Source organism: Canis lupus, unplaced genomic scaffold, assembly GCF_011100685.1.
Source record: "Canis lupus familiaris isolate Mischka breed German Shepherd unplaced genomic scaffold, alternate assembly UU_Cfam_GSD_1.0 chrUn_S2128H2327, whole genome shotgun sequence".
In the NCBI taxonomy this organism is placed as follows: domain Eukaryota; kingdom Metazoa; phylum Chordata; class Mammalia; order Carnivora; family Canidae; genus Canis; species Canis lupus.
Window position 1 is genome coordinate 1 of NW_023331010.1, and position 19589 is coordinate 19589.

The 19589-nt window shown below is 38.0% G+C and overlaps 1 long non-coding RNA gene across 1 annotated transcript; it reads right to left on the bottom strand.

Annotated features, from left to right (window-relative positions):
- Window positions 1-6: 6 nt before the first annotated feature.
- On the bottom strand, window positions 7-19589 carry LOC119878945. Its single transcript, XR_005387251.1, has 3 exons — window positions 19549-19589; window positions 5930-6044; window positions 7-125 (listed from the first exon to the last, which is right to left on the bottom strand). It is a non-coding gene; the product is annotated as an uncharacterized LOC119878945 (long non-coding RNA).

Genomic DNA, 19589 nt, shown 5'->3' on the forward strand with positions numbered 1-19589 from the left:
GACGACTGACCTTGCTTCCAGAGTCCTTGGGTCCACATTCACCTTTATCGTACCACCACTTGTTTTTCAGCTTGTCTAAGACGCCTGCCTCACTGAGTTTCAAAACGGCAAGGTTTACAGGAGTTCTTCACGTGGAAAATAACATAAATAACATTATATATGTTATTTTATGTTATTCAAGTAAAACTACATTAGAATCGCATGGCAAAGTGACAGAGCAGAGGCCACAGTAGGTGCTATGTCTCGTGCTGTAGGCCCAGGTGTAGAACCAGACATACGACTGGGGCCTGCTCCATCGCTTTAGGTAACAGGCGCATACTGCTCGGGAGGGCTTGTAAATAAAATGTATGCAATTACTGTGAATCCAAAACTATTGGCCTGGGTTGGCTTTCTGGAGAATTTACAATTTTTGCAGCACAACTGCGGGAGTCGTTTAAAAATCCACGAGCTCCCCTTTGTCGCCCCCTCCCACCCCTTCTCAGCTGGTGGAATTTTCCTCTATGCTCTACAAGTCCATCTGTGGTGCTCATCATGACACTGGCTCCTTCAGCACACCTATCTGGGACTACATGAAGGAGGAGGGGGATGCAGGTGGTATGGAGGGTACAGGGAAGTCCCCAGATATGTGGGTCCTGGAAGGGTAAGCCCATGTTGACACTTCCCTTCCGAGTTGTGAGATTTTACCTAAATGATACCACTTTCTCTGTCTTGAGCCTATCATATTAAGATCCTGTGCACACAAAGGGAAGTGACTATAATGTACTCCACGGTGCTACAGCAGATACATCACGGGTTCAGGCCACCAAGATTCCTCGGAACAAAGTCCCATCCTATGCAATCCCACTCGTCTATCATCTCTGTGTCCCTCAGTCCTCAACGTCATGTAAGGCAGCTCACGGACGAAAAGCCCGTCAATCACTCAATCTCAGTGTCCCGAGAAATCTAAGAACAGCCCCTGGTTTTCATTCCCACGTTAACATCTCTGTGTGTATAAGATAAAAGTCCGAGAGGATGGACGAGAAACAAACTCATGACATCTCTTGTTACTGTGTCCCTGCTTGGTTGGTTTCTGTTTCTTTCTGCTTTTATGAACATTCAGAGACTCACTGACTTTCTCCTGACATTTCTAAGGCTGCCACAATCATTTCGTCTGGCTCTGGCTCCTAACACCTCACTTCTTTTAGGAAATATTGAGTGCATTTGGAGAGACACAGAGCACATTTTCTTGATTGTCAGGGATTAATTCCATAAACTTATCTGCACAACTAGGCCCTGCAGCAATGATGATGGCGATGATGCCAGCCAACACCAACGGAACCCATGTGAAGTACTGGGAGCTCTCGGAGGCATTTTACATGATTGTATACTACGATCACCTGCATTTTACAAATGAGGAAACCCAGGCAACAGAGCGATTAAAGCATCTAGTCACACAGCTAGGAAGTAGCTGAATCAGGATGTGGAATAGTCTGATTTCATAGCTTGTGCAATTAAAAACATTATCAATGGAAGACTCAGGAAATGGAGTTTCTGATGGAGTTTTTTGATTAACATTTAAGCCAAATCTCTTTTTTTTTTAATTGTTTCATTGCTATTGTACTGAGTTCTGAAAAAAGTTTCTAAGAGGTTTTTCTTTTTCACTGTTTTCTGAATATGATTTAATTGTTTCAATGTTGTAACATCTTAACAAGGTTCATTGTTTTATTTAAGAAATAATATGCTTTTGCCACATTCCTAGAAAATTATATTGTGTCTTGGTGTAAAATCTAATATGAGCGTGATTTAACACTTTTACTACTAAATGCTGAGTTTGGGGGCAGGGCAGGATGAAGATTTTGGTAAACCGGGGTGTTTGGTAAATCTGGCCCCAGTCTAGGTTTTAGTCTCCATACACCCCCATTCGTGAAGTAATTATTACAAAACCCCACCCTAGGTGGTTGGTGAGCTGTGAACTCCTTGGGAACAAAGCCAAATCTCATTCATCTTTGTAAGACACTATTTCCCAGGGTATCTGACTCAGAGTGGGTGCTCTGCAAGGCTGCTACCTTTAAATTATTTTGAATCCAGAGCAACCTTTTTCATTTAACTGATACTATAAGAGTTTTGAGGTCCCTTGCTAACACCTGCACAGGTGTTATATGAGCCTACACTGCACTTCTTGATTGGGATGCTGGAAAGGGAAGGAAAATGAAAGAGTTTCCTTCCAGTTTCTTGTAGAAGCTTGAGTTTAGAGGCTGTGAGCAGAATGGAATTTGGAATTAAAGGTACTGATATGAGCCCAACTTTAATGGTCAACTGCTGGAATGTCAGGCACTGAACAAGGCATTTATTATTGGGATGCCAGCTTTTGTTTGCCACTTTTTTTCTGCTTATGAATTCACATTTTTGATAATAATCCCTTTGCTCTTGCACTGGTTTCTATGGCTACGCTGAAGGGGAAGAGGCCACTTAGAACATACTTTAAAGTCAGGAATGGGCTACAGTCTTCAAAGTGCCAAAGTAAAGATGAGTATTGTGTGATGTAGTATAGTTCCTAAAGAAGACATCATTTGGTAATAACATTTACAAAATGATTTTTATAGGAATAGCTACATCCATGAGTGTGCCTATTTTTATACACATAGTGGAGAATAAGGTATAAAACAAGCAGAAAAAAATAATTTTATAGACCATTAATGATTACAGGCATTGCCAAAATTTCCAACTAGAGCCAGGATTAAATAACTAATGCTAAAAACTGGCATAAAATTCTGTGTATGGTTCAGCCAAAATCATATCAATGGATTCATCGAAGAGGAAAATGAGTTTCAGACATTAAAATATTTTTAAATTGATTGTCAATTAGTAAACTTCTATTACTTCAGTCACAAGAATAAGTATGAATTTCTTATGATCATATAAAAGACCACATTGCACTAATATTAACATTATTAAGTAAATTTTAAAACAAATGGATTTGCACCCCCAAAATAATGCCTTTCTACTTTATTATTTTTGTTAAGATGCAGGACCCTTTCTCTTATTTTCTTAAATTTTTATATTTCAGCCTGAAGCCGGTTGGTTGAGGGCCGCAGGGGTCAGCACTTCATGCTCTAGGAATGGCTACCAGCTGAGTGGGGATGCTAATTATTTTGTAGCCATGGGGTGTGACTGGAAGCTGCCACAGTGACTCTATCTAGTTCAGTTATCAGGCATACTAAATCATGAGCTCCTTGTGAGAAAAGTTTTCTTTTTCCCCCACAGATACTGGCGTGTGGCTTGCTGAAAGCAGAAGTTTAATAATTCGCTACCGAATGTTAGGCTGGAGATGTTCTCTGTGGTTATAATCCTGTGAATGGCAGGGGGGCCACTTGTCCTCTCAGAGGAATACATTCCTGGGGGGAGGGGCAGAGCTTTCCACGATTTTTCTCCTTCATTAGATGAATCACTACTAGAAAACTGAGTTTCCTGCACTAAGAGTCTGTATTGAAAATCAGACCACGTTAGATTTCGGGATGCTTGGGTCAGGCCTCTGGATGTGCATATTCACCCCTACAGGGAATTGGCATCATTTGATTTCTCTTCTGCTTTGGCTTGACACTCAGCAAAGGCTTAAAAACTAGCTTCATTCTCCAATGCATCCCTTCTCCTCCTTATTTTACCTCTTCTGAGGAGGGTCAGGCCACATGGAAGGGGCGAGGGAACTTTAAAAAGAAAACCAGACACCTGTAGAAGGCCCAAAACAAACATGAAAAAACAACTGCCTCCTGGTGCTTTACTTTGACCTAAGTTAGGTCAGGACATTTAAAATACTGCCTTTTATTATAAACTCAGAGTCGGGCATTATTAACATTTAGATGGTAAACACCTATTCACTTGGAGATAAGTAGTCCATCAATATACAACCTACAGGAATGTTTTTTTAGTATGGAAACAAAATTTTCAAGGGAAAATAGAACATATTGTGATATCATTTGGGGGAAGTGTTTTACATTAGCTTTTATAACATTTCATTAAGATTTGAAGTAACATTTTAGAATATCACTTTGCAGTTCATGTTTGGTGAAAGTAGGTTACTGCAGACCTGTGGGAGCAACAGTTTGACTTTTGAGAACTACAAGGTTAGATTTACATATATTTTTTGACAACAAATATTTATTTAGTGTCTGTTGTGTACCAAACAATCTGTGGGATAAAACAGATTAAAATCCAACAAAGCTGTCCCACCCATTATTTAAATAGACTAAAGTGACTTTTGTTAAATCAATTTTTCCATTATGTGCAGGTTTCTGCTTGTTTCTCTGGAAAGACTTTTTAATGCACACTAAAATAGGACTTTGTTATTCATTTTTGTGGAAAGTTTTATTTGTTAAGCAGTGTTATACTTCTATAGGAGATAAAAATAAACATTTGTGAGCAAAATTTTTCTAATGGACTAGAAAATCTTTGCTTTTCTTTGGTGCTATTAGATCATATTTTCTTTATTTCTAATTTACATGGAAAAATAGATTATTGGCATAACTTTAAATTTTCTCTGCATATAAATATGTATTTTTTTACTTATGTTTTTATGGAAACTGTCAGAACATTCCAGGGAAGTTAGGGAGCCAACATACAAAAAGAGTTAATATTCCTTAAGTAAACATGTGGCTGGTGCCTTGAATAGAGGGGTCTTGAAGGGGAACCCTCCCAAAGGAACCCCCACGATTCTCCTCTCTCTGTGCTCTTTCTCTCCAGAATGATACTTTCCCAGGACCAGGGGATGGGAGATCATGTGATTCCGTGTCTCCTTTGTCAGGCCTCTCCTTGGCTAGAATATTCCCTTGCCAAAGCTTATCCTCCTCTTCCTCCATTAGGTTCTGGTAATTAGATGGGCATAGACAAAGGAGCTGCACTTGAACGTCTCTCTAGATGGGGAAGGAGGGGAAGTTAGTGCCATTGGAAAAGAGTGAGGTTAGCCGCCATCCCATTGGGTGCTCTCTAAGAACAGGGCACGGTTCTGTGGGGTGGGTGGCCACGGGAGGGAATTTCTAGCCTACTCAAGATACTGAAGACTAGCAGTTTTAGGCAATTCTCTAGATTTTAAAAGAAAGACAAGAGTGCATACTTTTAAAATTTCAATATTCTTTCATGCCAGTTGAAAGGTATGGAAGAAAAGAAAATTCAGTTGGAATATTCCCACCTCTGAGTTTTCCTGAAGTCCATACACAGTGAAGAAGGGTTCTGGGACATGAGTTGATTATTTCGTTAATTGTATACTTTTCCTTTAGAAGCTGCTTAGAAAGAAAAACCCCACATTATCTTATGAAGCTGGAAATAGGACATGGATGTAGGGAGAATAGAGCTGAACAGGTCTTCTTTTTATAGTATGATCATTTTGGGATTTGATTCATTTATGGAAGGCAAAAAATGTGTAGTTCACATGACTATCTTTGATTTATTATTTAACTTGATATTTAATGGAAGCCTGAGGGTTCTGGGTGGAGAAATGCCTTTCTGGAAGGTATTCTAGAAAGGTCCAGGTGGAGCCAAGTCATTGTTGTTACTTAAAAGCACTTTGTGGACATCCTAGCTATGTACTGGTGAACAAAAGTAGACAGACTTACCCTCAGTGTCCTCCCTCCTCACTTCTCTAAATTGCTCTTTCAAAAACCTCGGTCCCTTCCCGCATTTGACAGCAAGGTTCTTGGGACCACTGTTTCCCAAGAACTACAAGCTCTTCAAAGCCAGAGAGAGATGTGCTGGGACTATTATGATTAGGTTGGTTCGTGTATCCCCAGATTGGTAACAGTTGCAAATATTTTTGCTTTGACAGTAATTGCATACTTCCATTTTGAAGGGACTAGACTGGCAATTCTGGTGGTGTCAGGAGGCCCAAACTGTATCTCCCAGCAGATGCACCTATTACTATACATACTGTTTACCCGCTTTTGGTGACATTGAGGCTGACCTTGGAGTCACCTCCCCCGCTGCCACATTCTCCTTTGTCGTACCACCATTTGTTTTTCAATTTGTCCAAGAGGCCTTGTTCATTCAGTTTTAAAACTGCGAGGTTAACAGCATTTCTTGAAACGATAAAACATAATTTGTAAGAAACTGCACAGCTGTTAAGATGTTAGAAGGAATGAGGACTTAAGCTGTTTTTTAAGCTTCTCCCAGATGCTAAATAAACCTCTCATTTTGCTGTCCTGCAGCCCCTTGTCCACCAGAGTCCAAACCAAAGGCAATAGTAATTAATTTCAAAAGGTATTAAACATGAAGCATTTGGTGCTGTTCACTCTCAGAGTTCATTTATTGACAAAAACCTGATGCTGTCATCAACCAATGACATGGATTTTTTTCCTTTGGAAAACAGCAATAAACTTGGCATTTACTGGGAATGGAGAAAGAATTGTGCCTTGACTTCCTTTGCCTCCAAGGATGTCAACAGCTTGACTTCCTTTGCCTCCAAGGATGTCAACAGCCGAAAAGAGATCAAAATGAAAATGCATTCCCAGAAGGAAAAATCTAAGGGCATTGACAAACCAAAGAGGCAGCCATTCATTTTTGCCAAGTGGGTTCCTGACAACAAAGAGTATGGCTTAATTATTATTCCCTTTATTGTTTGCGTGAGTTTCACTTTTTAATCTATTCGATTTCACTGGTCTCAGAATCTAGGATTTGCATGTTTGGTTTGGTTTGGTTTCCTGCGCTAGTGGCCACGGGATAGTCAAGAGAAAGAAAGTAGCAGCCCTTGGGGAAATTCTTATATTGAATTTTGTGTTCATTTTTGAAGGCTTTGGATGCTATCTGGAAACTAGGAGGGCATGGCCAATTTGTTGAAATTGAGTAATTAAACCCCAGGAAACCAGGCTGCACATGGTAGGGACTTTGCAAACAGACCCTGGAGATCCGATGGCCGCCATGTGTATCTTTGTTGGGAAATGAGGGAGCAGATTCTAATGAAAAGGATTAAAAAATGTGTCATGGGCTTTCGCCTGCCAAGTATTTGGTTTCCTACTTGCTTTCAAGTAAAAATGTTTAAACGAGCCATTATCTCTTTCAAGAGGTTTTCCCAGCATTTCATGAAATTTCTGTTAAAGCCAGGGAGTGGCTTCCATACTGAGAATTTGGGATATGCTATTCAATAAATACCGAGTTGGTGATTACTTCATGCCAAATGAATTGTAAATAAAAACAAAACAAAACAACCTCATATTAATGAGTAGCACTTGAAAACTGATTTGCAAGTGAAATATCACTTTGTTGACTGGTAAAAAGTGTTACATATTTCACCAATCAGCCTATTGAAGTACTTATTTTCTTAAAATGTGTTTATAATATTTCACACCACAATGTTCATTTTCCAGTTTTGTGATGTCTGGTCCACTTGGAGAATAAACATTTCCCACAAGTAAACCATATGCTTTCAGAGTGTTAGCTCTTCTTAGAGTTAGATTGCCATTTATTTTTTTTAAATTTTTTTTTTTTTTTTTTTTTTAGACTGCCATTTATGAAATGTCAATTATATTATCAGCTGCTCCTACCTTCCCAAGTACCACATTAGTGGCATAAAATAATATACTTCCTAAAGTGAATATATTTCCTAAAGTGAATTTGGGTGATTGCTTTAATCACCCAAAGGAGCAGACTGAAATATAAGAATGAATGAGTATTCAGTGAAGAGAGACCTTTAAAAAAAATGCTGTTGGGAGAAAATTGTTTTAATTTATCTTGCGTCTACAACTAAATTTGTCTTTCTGTGATTTAAACTGAACTACTAAAATTTTTTATTTTGGAGAAAATTATTTTTATAATCCACTTTATTTTAGCCTAAAATATTCATATTAGATCCGTTTTAATGAAGTGGTATCCCAATAGTTTCATGTGTTGGTTTAGACCATTCCTTTGATAAAACTGAAATCATTTCATGAGAGGGTTATTTAACAGGGTTATTAGCCATATCCAAAGACAGTTCCACAGCACAGGAGAAAACAAAAGGCAAAATAAAGGAATGGATAAGGAAAAAAAGCTTCAGGTTGAGAAAACTGTTTGGAATAAAGCTTTCTACAAAATTATTCTAAGACATTGTCTTTCTAATACCATCTAATAGGCCATGTAAAAACAGTTTAGTTTCACACTGCTATCTGTATGTGTGTGTGTATACATCAATATTTGGTTCATACAATACACATGACCAGTAGGTAAGTCACTGCCCAGATCATAATTAATCATGTTTTCCTTCCAGAAAAATGTGGCCCCTTGATAAAGTCCACTCGATACTATTATATGTAAATTTACTTTTCTCAATGATGCATGGACGGCACTTGTAATCAATATTCAGAAAGAGTCTTCAGGTATTCAAGATTTTTTTGCATGTTAAACCTGTCTGTTTTCTACAATAGTCTGACTACAGATGTAATTTCTCTATCTAATCAGGTCTAGCAGCCTCCATAGATTGCCATTTCAACTGCAGCATAAACCACATGTGAACATCTGCTCTATTTATGAAACCCATTGCTTTCACGTTATTAAAAATAAGAATCATCAAGTGACTTTAACAAATACACAAAGTTACTTCACTCATTTTGCTAGAATAGATTTGAAAGTATTCTTTTTTTTTAAAAAAGGCAAGAGAAAAAGGAACCATGAAGGAGTCATTGTAAGCAAGCTTAAGGAAGTCCTAAGTATGGGGTAAATGAGGGATGGAGCAGGCAGGTCCTTGCTACAGAACGTTTTATTGTTGCTTTGCAATCCCCTTCACACATTTCAGACATAGATCTCACAATCGATGTCAGAAACATGGATTAATGAAGGATATTCTGGTTCTGATTAAACATCAGAGAAGCCTAAAAAATGGTCAGCCAAGAGGATAAGGGAGAATAAAAATATGCTGATTCCCTACATTAATTATTCCTTTTATTCTATGAAATGCAGCTTTTACAGATAAACTCCATTGAGTGGATTGTTTTCATTTAAAAATGGAAGGAGAGGAAGAAACGGTAAATGACTACACCTTTGCTGGATGAGGGCGAACCACAGTTATGAGCTCAGGTGTGGTGACAATGACCTTTAATAGACCGAGGTAGGACTCCAATAACTTATTTCTTGCCTTTGCCATTTGTACCTTTGGGGAATTCTAGGTAAGAAAAAAACCTTCTTCAAGTTTCCTTTTTAATAGTAGTGAGATGGCAGGGATCTTGACGTGGGTGGAAGGAAGATGCTCATCGAGTCAAATTCTGGGACCTCAGGAAACCTACCCGAGGTTGTCATACCTGAAATTTCCTTCGATTAAGCTTGGGATTATGAAAATCCATACCTCACTGTGCTAGCTCCTGGGACCCATTTTTGTTAGTGAGGCTCCTGTTGAAAGATCACACATAACAAAAGCTCTAGAACTGGAAGTGGCAGAGCTAAACATCTCCCATTTATGGATATTGGATAAATTCATCTAATGCAAAGACTTTCTTGTTAAAAGCATCTTAATTCAGACTAAGTCATTGATTTCTTCCACCCTTTCATATGTAACTCATCATTCAATTCTATGTTTGGATATGCTTTTATGCTTAATTTATGCCTTACTCATTATATTTACTTCTGGACCATATTACTTGTAATTTTTCTGTTGGTAAGGTTTTAAAATTTACACATAACAAATATCTACATTATAAGGAACATTTTAAGTTTGAGTTTAGTATTTTTATGATTTCCTGGGTTTGAGAATATTATTATAAAGGACTGATATACCAGCCCTACACTGAGTTAACATCTGCACACAGAATATTTAGGATGTATGTAGTTCATAGAACAAATAATTTGTAATATCCTGTTTAGTCTGATTAAAACAAACTTAATCCCAGGATGCCTGGGTGGCTCAGTGGCTGAGCATCTGCCTTTGGCTCAGGGCGTGATCCCAGAGTCCTCGGATCAAGTCCCACATTGGGCTCCCTGCATGGAGCCTGCTTCTCCCTCTGCCTGTGTCTCTCTGCCTCTCTGTCTCTTATGAATAAATAAAATCTTTAAAAAAATAAAATACCATTTTACTTAACAGGATGACTATTTCATTGTTGGCCGGGATTCAATACTGTATGGACCTGGTACAGTTTATCTTAACTTACTGTGTGATTTTGCTACTGCTTTATTATCCTTATAGGAAAGGATCCATTAGTTATATACACATGAGAAAGTCTCATCACTTTTAGGCTTGTGCTTTCTCAACTGGAATGCTCTCTTCATTCTAAAGTCTCTCTCATTCTCTCTCTAGCTCTCCTCTCTCTCTCTCTATATATATATGTGTGTGTGTGTGTGTGTGTGTGTGTGTGTTTTAAAAGATTTTAAGTAATCCTTACACTCAATGTGAGGTTTGAATTTACAACCCTGAGATCAAGAGTCACAAGCTCTATTGACTGAGCCATCCAGGAGCCCCTAAACATGGTGTTCAAATATCCAGAATAGTACCTGAATGATGTTAGGAAATTATTCTCCTAGTCCCCAATAAATCCTAACATATTTTTTAAAAACTTAAAAATTGTGTGAATCATGAGACACTGTGTCAACAGATGAGAAAATCCCTTTAAAAGCCACAAAGCCTGTTGATAGATGATTTACACAGAAAGACCTAAAAGTCATACAAAAATAATTCAACTTGGCTCGGAATTAAACTAATGTGAATTAAAACAATGCTGATTCAATTCTCTGCCACTCATGTTGTGAAAGACAAAAGTAAAGACAATGTTCAATATAGTCAGGGACTGAATAACATATGAACATATGCGTCCTCATCCACTGGTGATTGAATGAAGAACTAAAAAAGAAGTAAGAGGACTTCACACAACAAAGGTTAAACACAGTTCTTGTTCTTGGAAATTACTGACAGTGTTGATAATGATACCAATGACTAATATTAATATTACTGGTTAATAATAATTCTCGTTTGAGAAATCAGTTCTAATAGTTAATCAATGATGCTAATGGGAGTAACTGAATGAACCTCATAGTTTATTTCTATAGCATACATGGCAGACCATTTACATGCCCACCAGAAGGGGAGAATGAAATGGACGGGGATGGGGGGGTGGGGGGGGGCAGCAGTTGTTTTCAAGCCTGATTTGCATATAGAACCACCATCACAAATACAGATGCTCAGGCCCGATGTTGCTGCCGTCAGGTTCCTCTGAATCAGTGGAAGTGTGTCTATATGTTTACAAAGTTCCTGAGGTGATGGTATTGATAAGCACCAGTACTTTGTATGCTGAACGTTTTATGACCAAAGTTTTTAATGTCAAGCAAAAATGATTATAGTATAATGTTAAGTGAAAAAAAGAAGCAAATTTGTATATTCACTATGATTTCAAGAATAAAAATATATATAGAGAGGGAGACACATTAATTTAAAAATATTGGAAAAACATACAACACAGAGCTATCTCTGGACATAGAGATTATGATTAGTTTGGACTGTATTTTGCTTTTTATGCCTTCCCACCTATCCAAAATTTTCTACAATAAGTGATACTTTAATAATCAGTAAAAACAAAAAAAACTTCAATTATTTTTATAATTTTAATTATTTTATAATGCCTAAAAGAATTGTTTTATTTAAACCAACATATATTGTATTTTGGATAAAAAAAAAACAAAAAAACAAAAAAAAACAACCCAACCAGACAAACAGAAATGAGGAAGAGGTAGAATTTAGGAATTACTCTTAAGGATGCCAGGAAAGCATTCCTTGCTCCCAGTGATGTGTGATGATGTACTTGCTTTTACAAAGGTTCTGCCTTATTTGAAGGGAACAGGTCAGGCAGAGGAGTCTGAGTAATGCATCAACTAGTGGGCCTGCCCTGTCAGACAGGGTCTGCAGGTGGTTAATAGAACTCTCAGTGGCCTGGAGAGAAGATTTGCTGCTTCACACATATTTACATAGACAAGGTGAGCTTTTCCCCTTAGGCTGAATTAAATGAATGTGATGATGAGTAGACTTGAGTCCTGCTAAGTGGACCATTAAAAAGAAAAAATATGTATATACTTCTGTTTTTTAGGAAAAGAGTTTTCATGGCTGGCAACTACATTTCTCCCCAAACAGTAGAGGAAAAAAAGTCCTCATTTTTTGCAGGATTAAAAAAAAAAACGCAATTAAAAAAAATCTTTCATCATACCACATATTGACTATATCCCTTTTTTTGAAATTAAACTAAAATTCCAGATTGGAAACTCATTTGATTTAAACTTTGTTACAGCACATAAGTACATACAGAAACATTTCTAGAACCATTCTACTAAGAAAATAGTAATTTCATGAAAAATGGATAATAACCAACTCTGCACAGACTACTGGTTCTCTTATTTACATACTGGCATTGCCACCATTGTCACAAGGGTTCATACACGAAAGCCTACCCTAACGGATCAAAAGGAGATAGAAGGGGGGAGTATGGACCATATAGGGTTTTACTTTTGCATTTAATCAATGATGTACCCCCAAATAAAGGTATTTGGAGGAAATTAGCCATGACACTGAGAATTTACAACAACCTCAGAATTTTGTAGAAAGTCCATTAATAACTAAGAATTAGTTAGAAAGAAAATAAATAAATATCTGAAAATATTTATCAAGAAAATAACTAAAAATCAATAGGCTGTCAAATGATAAGGAGGTGAAAATCTTATCTTAAGGAAAAGCATTTGCATCCACAGTTCTACCTTTTTTTTTTGTATCTTTATTGGAGTTCAATTTGCCAATATATAGCATAACACCCAATGTTCATCCCGTCAAGTTCTACCCTTGATCAGCTGTTTAAGGCCTAGAAGAGTAACTGGTTCTCAGAATTATAAATGCCACACTGTCTTTGATTTAACTTGTGCTCTGAGTTTTCTTCCCAAATTATCCCTTCCAGTAAACAAGCACAAGGCTTTTTGCTTCATTGGACCTGTGCATTTCCTTCCAAAGGCAGGATTTGGGCTAAATTGCTCTGTATATGCAAATGTTTTTAGAAAAGATACTAAGTTTTAATTCCAGTTTGCTTACCGAATGACAGGTAAGACTTGCACAGAAATGACATTACCAATTGATAATTTGATCTTGAAATTAGGAGGGAAAATTCTTTTTTCCGGTGGAAAGACAATTCAGACCCAACATGTATAATGAGCATTTGAAAGCCACCTTGATAAGGAAGGGCTTATTGTCTGTTTTGGATTTTGGATGACATATATGCAATTAACTTAGTGTATAAAGTCCTTTGTATTTCATACACCAAGTGAGTCAAAGACAGCTACATAAATTGTGTAGAAACAGAGTTAGAATCCAGAAATTATCTCTAAAGTGTGTGTTCTTTTAAGATTTTATTTATTTGAGAGGGGGAGGAGAGGGAGAGGGAGAGAGAATATGGAGGAGGGGCAGAAGGAAGGGGAGAAGCAGACTCCCCACTGAGCAGGGAGCCTGACTTGGGACTTGATCCCAGGACCCTGAGATCACGACCTGAGCCAAAGGCAGATGCTTAACCAACTGAGCCACCCAGGTGTCCCTAAAGTGTGTGTTCTTTGAAATTTGTATGACTAATTGTTATTGGAGGCCTAGGTCTGAGGAATGTGATTCTTTGAAGAAATACTCTGATTTTTGTGAGGATGTCTGCCAGTGATTTAGAATACTAGGTAGAGGTTGTGATAAATGAAAAATTTAATTGTTTTTAGTGTTAAACTTTTTTAAAAAAAGTAATCCTTACAATTACTTCATGAAGTTTAGTTTCATGATTCTGTCAATTTTAGGTCACAGAGCAGAATTTTCTATCCTCTTTTGCACTAGGCAACTCTTTTAGAAGCCCTTAAAAACTATGGATAGATGGGGATAATGATTTCAGGGGATCCACAAAACTTAGAAAGACAATCATGAATACAGATAAAAAAAAATCTCTTCCAGATTCTAGGAACACTTATTTTAAAATTAATTAATGACCATTTTCACTTATGTCTATTAATGGAAGGGAAATACAAATATTTCTATAGCCAATAGTTGCTCCAGAATTTTCATAGAGAGGCAGTTTTAAGACTATGATTTGGTGGGAATAAACTTCCAAGGTACTAGCCTCAATCTGTGATCACTCTGCAAGCACATCACGTGCATGGCATTGTTTTTGCTTTTTAAAAAAATCTTTAAAGTAGGCTCCACATCCAGCTTGGAGCCCAATGCAAGGCTTGAAGTCTCAACCCTTAGATCAGGACCTGAACTGGATCAAGAGTCAGATGCTCAACCAGCTGAGCCCCCAGAGGCCCCCAGGACTTTTTTTAAAAGACTGTATGTTACATTAATAAAAATTAAAAACAAAAACTGTTGAAAGATACTTTTGGTTACCCTTACATAATATTGAGAAAATATGCATTATTCATATTAAATCATGTAAATTTTATTTTACCACCACTTGTGGTGGCCTTGGGGTGCTGTTTGAGATGATATGAGGTACAGTCCTCACCCCAAGCCACCCCATTTTTATTATCATTTTCTGTGATGGAATCATATAAAAGAGGGCTTTGTTTCAAGATGGGACCATAGCTACCTATAGATTTGAAGTGATTCAGGTCACCTCTGCACATCACTCTTGTTGTGATTGTTACTATGCTCAAGTAAAATTTCCGAAATACAAGAGCTGGTGGTTGCCACCATTCACTGTGTGTATGTGTGCTGCTCAGCAGTACTTGGTTTCTCATGCAGATGCCCTTCATGCAGACTTGTTGGGTGACCTCTATTGTGTCCCTGACTTTGGATTCCTCTATCTTAGACCACTCTCCTTATTTCCTTTATTTAATTTCCAAAAGTCTAACCAATAGTGTTTCCTTTTTCCTTCCTTTGCTGATTGTTAAAAATGTCCATCAGTTGCCTTAAAGAACTAGAATCTTGGCATCAAAATGGGGATCAGAGGTTGTCTCAATCCTCCTCATCTGATGGTTGTGGTCATTCAGGTCGAAGGAAGGTTAGGTGGGCTTGCTCTCCAAGTCCCAGCTGAGATGCAGGTCTCTGCCTCCTGCCAGTGCTCTTTCCCACAGGACTGGGATAATTTTGCTTTCTGTGGGTACCCTTTCCTGGATAGCTACACTATGTATTCATCCCTTCTACGGCTCTCCAAGGGGGATTTTCTTTTCCTCTTTGTCAGGCTTCCTGGGGGTGATCCCTGATTAAGCTTTGCCTGATATATCCCCTGTCTCCTCTGGCTAAAATACTTCTTGAGCTGAGGCAAGACTTCAGAGGCATGTGGTCTTATCACTTGAAATGGATCCCCCCCTAAATATTCAAGAAGGAAGAACAGTAGATAACTTTCCTTAAAAAGCCATACCAATAAACTTTACATTGACTTGATTTGATTGGATACTGATACTGTTCGTTCCCAAGGTTGGAATTAGATAGGTCTATTTTGACACATACTAGGTCTCTAGTTCTGATCTTTTAGGACAGGAAATGTTGAATCCCAAGAATGTTATCAGAAAGAAGCTTCAGTATAATGGATCAGAAAATGTTTCACAGAAAAAGTAGAAATCTAAATACAAAAATAAAGCCCAACCACAGAAACTCAATCTTGTCTTCGAATTTTCATTTCCACTCCTTTCCTATAGCCAGGTAGCCATTGAGAACTTTTTTTTTTTTCTGAAAATGGCTCTCTCAAATTTATATGTGCATTTCCATTATATAGGTAACACCTGAGTCAAAGCCTTTATCACCTGAGACAAGATCCACTGACTCACAATCTGTTCACAGCTACCCAGAGTATGGCCACACTTCTCTGCCTGTTTACATCACTTTGTCAAACACCTTTGGGACTCCTGACTGAGTCCAAGATATGACTCTATTCTAGTTTTCCTGACAGTTCAACTAATGTATATTAATGTATACTTAAAATTTAATTATATTTGATTGAGGCGTTGCCCCAAGTTTTTCACATTCTCATGGAGTCCTCATGGAGTCCTAATTGAATCCACATGGCTGGTCAATGGCAAAGGCAGGATTAGAACCTGCATCCTTCTAACTCAGAAGCCCAGTCTCTTAACCACCCCAATTCCCAAAGAGATCTTTTCTGCCTCCCCCAGGCTAGATTCCTTAGAGTCCCAAAATCTATTCACAATAGATTCCAATCTCATGACAGAACCTTCATCAGAAATTTTTTTTTTCCCACCTTAGCTTTTCTACAGGCTTTACTATTTTCCAATAATCACTCATGGACTTACTCATTCAACTAATGTTATCAACTGGTACATCTGAAACTTTTTTATGAGGTCTCTCCCAGGTACTCTAGACTCGACCTATCTCCTTCTTCTATAAATTACCTATTGTCTGGAATGCTCACATTTACTTGGAGTCTTCCCTCGTGGAGCACAGCAACTATGTTTGAGGGTATTTTACACTATTCTCAGCCAAAAGGCAGGGCAAAAACTATGAGAACCGGGGGGGGGGAGTGGGGGTGAGCTACGTGGAGGATTGATAATCTTCGTGATTAACATAAGGTGCTCCTTTTCAAGCAGCCCATCAAGATGAAAGAATAGGGTGCTGAACCATCAAAGGGAGTCCTCAGCCATGCCACCTGATGGATTTGGGGAAGACCTACTGGTGAGGAGGGTTTTAAAGCAAAGTGAAATAAAATGAAACAAAGCAAACGGCACCCAAACGATCTATTAAATACTGACAAGAGGGACATGAAGAATAAATGATGCTAGCTCTTCTTTTTGAATAATGGCAAAACATTTTGTCCATTGTAATAAACAAAAATATCTAAGATACTATTCAGTGAGGTTATAGATGGTTAAAATAAAAGGATTACCAGCTCAGTTTTCGGCAGCTGGGCAAGGAAAAAATACTAATTGATAAATCAGATACAAGCTTGTTGTGACCATTAGGGTGAAATCAGATGCAATCGAAACTCTAAAAATCCCACATAATGGCTTTTAATCATTTTTGTTCTAACCTATTTAATGTAGCAAATAAATGTCACTTTTATAAAATTCTTCTGTTACTAATTTACTAACTGAGAACACTATAGTTTGGTACAGTAGAGAAATAATTACATTTGTCATCCGCATATTAAATGCTAACTCTGTCTGGTTTAAACCTTATTAAATTTATTTTACTGTGGCTGTGTATTTAATATATACTTAATTCACTAAATATGTCTAGAGAATCTTTATCTATAAATACGTTGAATTTCCCACCAAGTTCTTAACAGAAAAAATAAAGGATCAATTTTTGTTTTACCTGACACCAGGGTGTCAGGTTCCTTTGCAGTAGACCAATATTTGTATAGAACTTAAAGTGTCTTTTATTGCTTGTTGCCTACCCAACCTTTTGGGTTGGATTTTGGTCAGGTGCGAGAATAGCATAAATAGAAAAGAAACTGAGTGATAAAAACCAGGTCTTCTAGAAGAGGGATTCTAAGCTAATGAGAACTCAAAGAGAAAGCTGTGTGAACCTCCTAACTAGGAACACAGTGGCTCATCTGTTCTCTGAAAATAACCAAAACTTAAGAATTCTAAGTCAGTGTGTCTTTAAAGCTTTAAGTTAATGCTGTACAAAGTGAAACAAAGCTTCTTATCTGTGAGGGCAGCAGGCTCACAACGATATTTCAAAACAGAAATAAAGTCTCTCATTTGTTTCTATTAAACATTTAAATGGGAAGAAAAACCCAAAAGTTTAAATTCTTAAAATAGTTTCACCAACATTTGCTTAGAGTGGTGTTAATACTAGAGCATGGCACGCCGCCTTTCAGTTACTTGCTCCTTGACAGAAGTACTTGGGTACTTCTTAAGCTACCAGCCTGGGCACTTCCATTCACTACTTTTAATATACCTAATAAATTGAATGCAATTAATAGGAGATCATATTTTTCACTTTACAGAGCAACATGAACACAGCAAAAAAACAAAAACGGTGTTTCATCTCAAGTTCAAATTACCTAACAAAACCAAGTCACTGCAGAATGACCACTAATTCCTTCCCTGAATGAGACTGCCATGAATAGTTCATAAATTCAATCAAACAACAAATCAGAACTAATGTCATTGTGGACACCACATTCTAGTACATAAATGGTCCACTGAACAGTACTGTGATGCTTCTCCTTCTCTGTGTGGCTGCTCAGGCAATCCAGCCATCTGGCACCTTAAAATTCAGGAATGAATAATGTGCCTCCCGCATATCCTGTGTTTTTAACCAAGGGAGTCAGGGATGGGGAACCTAAAAATTAGGTTCTATCTGACTTCTGATGACAAAATGCATGATCTGCTAAGAGTCTACTGCTTAGGTGTCTACTGCGTGACCACGGCAAATATTACATACAAAAGGAGTGTACGTTGCTGTTAAAATCAAGTTTCTATTTCCTGTGCGTCCACTCATGGGCCTTCCTAATGGCAGGACTGCTGTGGGTCCGGCTCCTACCACAACAGTCTCCAACAAAAACGTATCCATCTGAAGTTATTTTCTTTTGTGAAAAAACCCTGACAATACAACTGGAAAGTGATTCTAAAACGTAACTTGTAACAAAATGACCAGAACTGTGTTTCTGAAAGACACTGGCAACAAATGGCCTGAAGTCTCATTTTTTTTTTTTTCTGAATTCTCATTCTTTTTGCACATTTCCTCTCCTTCCTAAGATTCTCTTCTTGAGGATCAAGCTTCGCTAAAACGGACGGAGTCCCACAAGACCCCGGTCTCCCTGGAGGGCAAGGATGACAGAAGGGTTGCTGCAGGGGGTCTGGAAGCTGTCGCTTCGTGACCCCACCCCACCCCACTTTCTTCTAATATCTCAAGTTCTGGATGCTTTTAGGTTCTCTCACTTGTTTCTTGCCTGGGATTTCTCTCCCCTGGAAGGAGCGATGTGACACAGGCGAATACTGAGGACTTCCAGAGCCAACACAGAAGGTGAGAGGTGGCAATGGAAACCCCTTGGAAGTGATGCCCTGAGAAGGCGCTTGACACGTGGAGAAACCCTGCTCAGGACAGTATTAGCTCCGCTTCCTCATTTTTCTGTCTGGGTTTCATATGGCACCTTAAACATCTCATCAAGTCTGTACTGCTGTGCACCCAAAGTCTAGCCTGCACATACTCCAAATTATCATTTACATTCTATCAGCTGCTGCTTTTAATTAAAACAATTTTTAATAAAAAATTGCTTAAGAATATATATTTTCTATGGAAACACTCTAGATTTAATTTTAATGTATTTGTAAGCCCCATTACCCATTATGGTTTGATTATCAGTCACCATCCATAGTCTATGTAGGGAGAAATTAACAGCTGATGGCAATTTCTTAAGGCTGGTGGCAGGAGATTGATCCTTAATGGAAGGCTGACACTGATATTTAATGATGATGGAAAACATAATGCATTAGCATATAACTGATAAACGACTTTTGGGAACGGTTTTATTTTTCTTGGGGCCTGTAACATTTGTAAGGGGGATGTCCACGTAACTATCACTCACAGGTGGCAAGCTGGTTTCCTAAGGCGTGGGTTAAAAAAATATAAATGTACAAAGAAAAAGGGATTGAAAAATAGGTGGGGGAGGGTTTCCTTCAATGGATGGAACCCATTCTTTTGAAAGAAACTCCCCTCTTAACCTTGGTCCTGGAGCTGGTTAGTTCTCCTCTGTCCTCCTCCT